The sequence below is a fragment of the Alligator mississippiensis genome, chromosome 4 (assembly GCF_030867095.1).
Source record: "Alligator mississippiensis isolate rAllMis1 chromosome 4, rAllMis1, whole genome shotgun sequence".
NCBI lineage: Eukaryota > Metazoa > Chordata > Crocodylia > Alligatoridae > Alligator > Alligator mississippiensis.
Genome location: NC_081827.1, coordinates 91,494,888 through 91,502,355, shown reverse-complemented (window position 1 = coordinate 91,502,355; position 7,468 = coordinate 91,494,888). Strand labels below are relative to the sequence as shown.

General features: G+C 41.2%; 1 protein-coding gene across 7 annotated transcripts in view; it reads left to right on the top strand.

Annotated features, from left to right (window-relative positions):
• The first annotated feature begins 13 nt into the window (after nt 1–13).
• Nucleotides 14–7,468, top strand: part of CNOT4 (CCR4-NOT transcription complex subunit 4) — a 119,958-nt gene continuing 112,503 nt past the window's right edge. For 2 of the 7 annotated variants that reach the window (XM_006261158.4, XM_014595260.3), the window contains exon 1: nt 14–157. The gene's annotated coding sequence lies outside the window, so the exon portion shown is untranslated. The remainder of the gene's footprint in view (nt 158–7,468) is intronic. The other 5 variants (XM_014595269.3, XM_006261159.4, XM_014595281.3 and 2 more) reach the window with 5 other exon arrangements.

The following is a 7,468-nucleotide window of genomic DNA, read 5'->3' as shown; positions in this document are numbered from 1 at the left end:
GGAGCGCCCCGAGCTCGGAGCTTTCCCGTCTCTCCCCTAAAGGTCGTCGGAGCCGCCACTCGCCCCGCCCGGCCCTGCCCCGCTCGGCCAGCGCTGCCCGAGGTCCCGCCGCCGCCAGCAGGGGACACTGCGGCCTGGGCAGCGACGGGGAAGGCTGGTGAGTGCGGCCGGGCGGGCGAGCGGAGTGCGTGTGCGCCGGGCCGGGGCCGGGGCCGGGGCCGGGGCCGCGCCGCTGCCTACGACAGCGCGGAGGCTTCGCTGGCTCGGCGCAGGCCGCGGCCCGGCCCGGCGGCGGGGGCGCCCGGACCTGCTGTGCGCGCGGGGGAGGGGGCGGCGCTCCGGGCTGCTCCCCGCCGCGGGGCAGGGGGTCTCCGCGCTTGCACCGGGGGGAGGAGCTGCCCGGCCGGGAGGGGAAGGGACGGGAAGGGAAGGGGAGCGCCCGCTCTGCCGTGTGCCTGCGGGGAGGCCGCGCTGGCCCGGGCTGAAGATTTTTTGGTGTGATTCACATGTGATTGGGGTGGAAATTTCCTCTCTCCTCTTCCTCCTCCTCCTGTTTCTCCCCAAGCCAGGCTCCATTTGTTCTTATGATATGCACTTCTTCCCCCCCCTGAGAAACAGAGCTGAGACAGATGGTAAATGGCAGCCCCCCTCTTTTTGTGTTGCTTTGGATGGTCCTTCTTCTCTGTTGTTTTGGACTTCTCTTTCCGCCCTCCCTGGGGATGTGTGCCCCTGCCAGGCAGCGGATGACCCCCTCCCACAGCTTATCACGTTCCAGAAACCTTCTGATTTTTGCGGGGTGCCAAGGATAACCCCAACCAGGTTTGGGGCTGGCAGCTGCTTCCCCGATTGTGGTAGGCTGTACCTGCCCCTTTCAAAGTGAGCTGCTGATATTTTCATGTGTACAAGAAAAGGGTGGTGATTGGGGGGGGGAGCACTGGAGTATGTTTTTATGATCATCAGCCTAAAAAGCCTCGCTTCTCCAGCTCAGAGGATTTATTTGGCTGTGTGTGAGTGCCGATATAAAATATGGAGTTAGAGGGAGAAGTAATATGGTGTAGGCTAAATATTAAATGTTAATGTAAGCAAAACCAGCGTTCCAGTCAGAAGCCAGCTACTGTAGGCCTGAAAATGTTGGCTTAGTTCTGCTAAGTTATGTTGCCAGCCTGACATGTTTACCGTCTCTTATAGCTTATTGTGCCTAACTGAAATGTTTTCTGTGTTTTGTGTGCATTTTAAAATGTCTGGACTTCAGTTTCTCCATGCTTAGAGATTATGTTCATGTTAGTCTGGATACAAGCCCTGGCAAGAAGAGACAGTAGTGCAGAAAGACATGTATGTGGAAGAATCGGACTGTGCTCTTGACTGTTTTCTCCTCGTATTGAAGCCCAGATAATGAAAAAAGAAGATGGGAGTGGATTAGTAATGTGCCTCTGAGAGTGTGGATGGGTTTCAGGTAGCCTCTGATTACTCAAGTATACCTTTTCATTTCTTGGCATCACCGTGATGCCAAACAGTGATCAAGTACGGTCTGCAAGTCAAATGTGTTGTATGTCAGGATTTTTATGATCCTGTCACAGACCTTATATTTCATAAACAAGACAAATACATGCATGTGTTTAGAAATGCTTGGCAGTCAAACTTGGCTGAATTGCAGGCAAAGTTCATTCAGGGGAGAGGCTTGTTTTGGGAAGGAACATTAAGACGCTAATGCACTCTTGGGCATGTCTGGATATCATTTTTTCAGATTCCCTTGCTTTTAACTTGGATTTGCTTTCTTCAGATTCTCATTAAACAATTTTAGGTGATATATATATTTCCTCTCTCTTCCTTGACAGAAAACGGTGGTAGGTGTTTGTCTAGCTTAGTACTGTGCTATACTATAGCTTTACATTTGGAGTTTTTAAGGCCTTGTCATGTGAAAGCTCTTTAAACTTTGCATATTCTTTTAGACTTGTAGTGGCATCCACTGAATAGAAGTTCTGGATTAGAGAAAAACATGAAAAATGCACACACGTATCTTTTTTTACCTCTTTAAAGTGTGAAGCATTCACTGTAAGACATTATGCTTTATTGTTTCTCTTCTGAAAAGTTAAACTCTTTGCACATTACAAACTTCAGTACTTTGGCCAAGCTATTAAGACATGGATACCTAAAGCTTACCTTAAGCGTTAAAATCTATACCTGCATATCTAGAATGAATGAGACTTATTCCAAATGGAAGATGTTTTATAAGCACAAACAATTGCATAATGGTTGGTCATAAAATGTGGCAAACATATGTCATTCTGAAGGATCAGACAAGTCTATAGATGATATTTTGCCATATGGTGTAAGTAAATAATATTACTTTGCAAGACCATTAGATCAAGGACTTCTAAACTTACACTGGGTGAACCAAATCTTAGATTGTGCAAGTCACTTCTTATCCCACTTGCATTACATCCCTGTGACCACTTCAGTAATTGCATGCATAATAAAGCATTTGTATGATTTAGCTAGTTCTAGTGTACTCTATGGTGGCTTCTTTCATTTTTTAAGAATAAAAGTTGATACTATTTTCTTGCTCTTTAGTATATGCCAGCTTCCTCTTTCTTTCAGCTAGAAATGGCAAGAAAAGCCAAGGTACATGAACATAGCCATCTCTATGGACTACAGTTTGGGAACCTCTCTAGTAGGTACTGGAAGTAGTACTTGGGCCTTAGAACTTTTGATTTGTAGATGTCAAAGCTCTTTACAACACAAGGTAAGTATTATTATCCATGTTCTGACATGTGGGGAAACTGAGGCACAGAAGCAAATCATTTGCGTATGGTCTCTCATCTGGTATTGGCAGAGGTAGGAATAGAGCTCAGGTGTCCTGCCTGATTTTTTTTTTTTTAATTTTTGTTTTTATTTTACTTCAACTAAAAAGAAAGATAGCCGTAGTGTTAATGGTAGACTGAACACCTCAATGCACAGTCTCTCTCCTATACAACCTATCAGCTCCCTGTAAATAAAACCAGTGTATCATTTTAGAATTTGGATCAAAGATGTCAAAATCAATATAATATACACGTTTTCAAATCTCTCTCAATCCAGAAACTTTCATTATGGATTAATCATTTTGTTAGGTGGCATTTCCCTAATTAAACAGCCATGAAATAAAAATTGTGAAGGAATCACATCTATGCATCTTGCATGGCTGATGCAGTCTTTTTGAAGGTATTTAAAACAGCAGGTGACCTTTTTAGGCAGGTGTGCCATAGATTAGCCCAGCACCTTCTGATTCCTTTTTCTTACCCTATAGGGTACTCTGCTTTCTGTTCCCTGCTGTAACTGTCACTGACTGCCTGTCCCCTTTCTAATCCCCTGACTTAAAACATCAAATAACTAAGTGAATGGGCATGGTCCACAGACTTGACTTGTAACTTGGGAACTCTGGCTATCTGTACATCAGTCTGTAGGCTGGTCTTGGCTCTCAGAGAGAAGAATTGCAGTATTCAGCCTAGTAATTTCTAAATAGCAGTAAAGGAATAAAATTGTGTTAGAAGCTCTTTCTGTTGTTTTTAACAACATGCTAACTTGAATGCATATTATAGGTTCTCTTGCCTTCTTCACCCCAACCAAGCCTGAGAGTGCTTTCTATTCGTGCATACACAGCATAATGCTAGAAAAAGATTTGCTACTTAAGATGCACTTTTTTTTTTAGTTTCAGAATATTTTTCTCCTAACAAGATGAATAAGCTTGTATTCAAGTTCATGTAGAATTCACAGACTGAAAATGCCACTCCTTCCCATCGCTCTTCTCCACAAAGCTACAGTGACTTTTTTGTGGGGGGTCAGAGAACATCTTGGAGGCATGTTGAGAATCAAATCACACAAACAAATTTGTCCAAATCTATTCTTGTTTAGCAACAACTCTCAAGTAGGGTGAAGAGGACAGGGGGTGGGTAGAAAGTGGACTGTTATGTCTGAAACTACTGGGAGGCTTTAACAGCTACAAATCAAAAAATAAGGTACTAAACACAAAGCCTGAGTGTGTCTGAATACCAAGGTGAGTGGAGTGGAAGCTGACCACAACTCTTGGAGGAATACTTTTTCTTCGGTGCCTAGGTTGCATAGGAAACTGTGTTCCTGTTATACAGAACAGAGGGCAAGCACTGCATGCTCAGGTGTGAGCTTCTGTTTTGTAGAATGCTGTGTGGATATCCTACCTGTATTTTTTCACACAGGGACACAGTATGCAGGTGGTTTCAGCCTAAAGGAAAACTGTTGGGTAAAAAGTGGCTTTGCTATTATAGTGTTTTCTGAGTCTTGGGCATTTTATTCCTCTCTAGAATATTCAGGTTGACTTCCCACAAGATTCAGGAAGACAGCACTATGCTGGCCTGCATTTGATCACAAGAAAACTTGCATGTCAGCTATAAGAGCTGGAAACTCAATTATTTTTAGAATTGACATTTACATGTAAAGTGTACAAAGAAACTGATGGCAAAGCACTTCAGTTGCCAGATTAGTCTTCCACTTGCTACTGGTGAATGAACTTGCAAAATCCTTCGTGAAAATACAAGCAATGTTACAATCATGACCAAAAACATGGCAGCCCTCTTGTAACAATGTGGGAAGTAAATGAACATTTTAATTAGCTTCCAGAAAAGTACTTTGGTTCTGCACATCTTGGTACCTCCCTTCAAGATGGCCTGCAGCCTCATCTTTGATCTTGTTTTACTGAACCTCTACTCTGTTTTGTTAGAGAGCATGAGAGAGAGCTGTTTGGATTTCCCAGCATAGGAATATTCTTAAACACTTTCAGTATCTGTGTACTGTAATACAGGGAAGCAGAGACTGCAAGGGAGTAGTAGCAGCTCTCTCCTCTTTTTAGGATGAAAACAAGGACTGTTGCATGGGATGGTCCATCACCAGTTGCCCATCTTGGTATAGGGCAGAAGTGGTAAGACCTGCAGCACTGGAATCACTGCTACAGCAACATAAAATTATTAGGTGCATATTATTTGAAGATAATTTTGTATCTGATAGGGGTTTTCTTTTTGAAGGTCACTTCCCTGTCATAAGTGTAGATTTGAACTTGATTCTTGCTGGGTGGTATGTATTTAAATGATATATGGTAGTTGGCAAAGACTGTTGGAAGTGTCATACTGTCTTTCCCATGAAGGTACTTCATTGCTCTTAATCTGACCTACCATAAATGTTGAAGTTGCTTACTACTGCTTCTAGGGAGCTGCTCTTTTATACAACCTTTTAACAATTTGAGAATGGGTTTGTAACTAGTTTGTTGAGATACTTTTTTTTAATTGGAAGATCGTAGTAATGTGGGTTTTGAGCCGGGAAATACTTGTGGCAACCATTGGAAATGCATGGTAGCTGTCAGTTAAGTTTTTTTTTTTTTGGTTTGCAGTACAATTTAGACTTTTTTTTTTAATTGGGTGGGAAAGGATTAAACATACAGCCACTAGATGTCCATAAAGATAGTATTTAAAAGTCTCTTACTAGTAAGATAAATGGAAAGAGTTATAAAAGTTTGTAGCTTTCAGTTCAGGATCCAGAGCTTTTGTTATGATTTGTGTAAGTTGACCCCGGGCTCTTAAATCCATTCCAAAATAGAAACAATCACCTCACTTTGAGGATCTCTTGCTTCATAGCCTAGACTTTGTACATTGCAGGCATAGTTTTCAGCATCCATTCCAAAGCCAGAGAGTGTTGTGGGAATTCCAAAGTTAGTATGAAAACCGTAAGATAACCTTTGGGCTAAAATCTATTGCTTTGCAGTTCAGAACTCTTTCTCTCCTACTGTATGAATGTTATGGGCCTGTATCTTATTTACATTATAGCCTTTTTATCTGCCAGATATGTAAGAGGGTCTTTGTGGAAATGAGATGCCCAATAAAGACAATCCAAATTGGCTAGTGATTTTGATCTCATTGGTGTTGTTTATCCATCATACAGCTATAATTTCTCAAGTAAAGTGGTTCGAACACTTTTTTTCTATTGATACCACTTTAAAAAGTTGCCACCCTTCCCCAGAAAAAAATCTTTCTTCCTTATAAAACTTTCTCCTAGCTTTCAAGAAAAAGAGAGTGCTCCGATTCTACTAACTCAGAAATTTTATTTGCAAAATTAGAGCTTCTTTTTCTCCTTGAAACTTGCAATAAGAAACTCTTCCAGCAGTCACTTTCAGCTTAATACATACTTTTTAATATGTATGGCTTCATCATGGTGATAAATTGGCTCTGGGACATCAGATTGTAAGTCTGAAAATTAAATGATGGAGAATTATAGCTTACAGTATTATATATGCGCACTCGTTTGAACTCGGCCTTTTTTTGGTTAGCTTCAGCATTCACTTTTTTTTTAAACATGGCAGATAATAGCCATGTGATGTTCAAGAAAGCATTAACTTTTACAGTCTATAGAAGCCTTCATTTTCAAATGGTTTGCAGCTGTGTCCCTCCCTGTGCATGCAACAGCTGAATAGGAATTAATACTAAACTGTTTATAATAGTTTAATTATTTTTCCTGCAATTTTAATCTTTCAGTTGTAACAAAAAAAGAAAAAATACAAAAAACAGTTAGCCACGAGCTTAACCATATGTGTAGGCAGTCTATAAAATGGTTTCAGTCGCTTTTAACCCTTATTCATTGTCCCATATTTTGTCAACAGTACTGTTACTCTTGGTTGTTTTATCTTGTTTTCAAATATCCTGTATGAAACAGCTTACAAATGTCTGTCTTACTCCTGTGCTGTGTCTAGCAGAGTGCAGCCCTAAGTGGCACTGAGGCTTCTAAGTACTCCTGTTATAAATATCTATTTCAATTAAGTTTGGTAGGACCACTTGTTGCCCTAGTCACTGTGTGGAGGTATTACTTAATACTTGACATTCTGATGATTAAGTAGTAATGTCTTCAAACTCACTGCCATTCATCCCTTTGTACCATAGTACCCTATTTTGAGAGATCCTGCATTTTGCATAGTATTGTAGTTTGTCTGTACTTTTTCTTCACACTGAAACAACAGAACACAGTTAAATAGTGCTTATATTTTCCCTTCGGTAATTGGAGGCAGCTGGGCAGATCAGTGTTGACTGCAAGTAACCTTTTATTTACTAAATGATGACATTTCATAAAAATAGAAGTATTCAAATATGTGCATATTAAGAAACAGACACACAAGCTATGTGCCTTCTTACCTCTCTTCTGGGATTCTTTCAGCTTTTATAGTATGATAGTCTGATGATGGAGAGTAGTTCTACTGTACTTAAAATTTCTCTAACTAAGTGAAGATCTACTTACACTGGAGCAGTTGGGTTATGCTAAAGGAGAACCAACCCCTTGTATAAGATTTATAATGGCATAAGATATGGCTGAAGATGAGAAGGGTGGTAGTGTGCATCAGCATGATGTGAGGAAATGGTGCAAATGAGACACTTTATTCTGCATATGTACACAGTTTCAGAGGTAGCCTCCTCGGGCT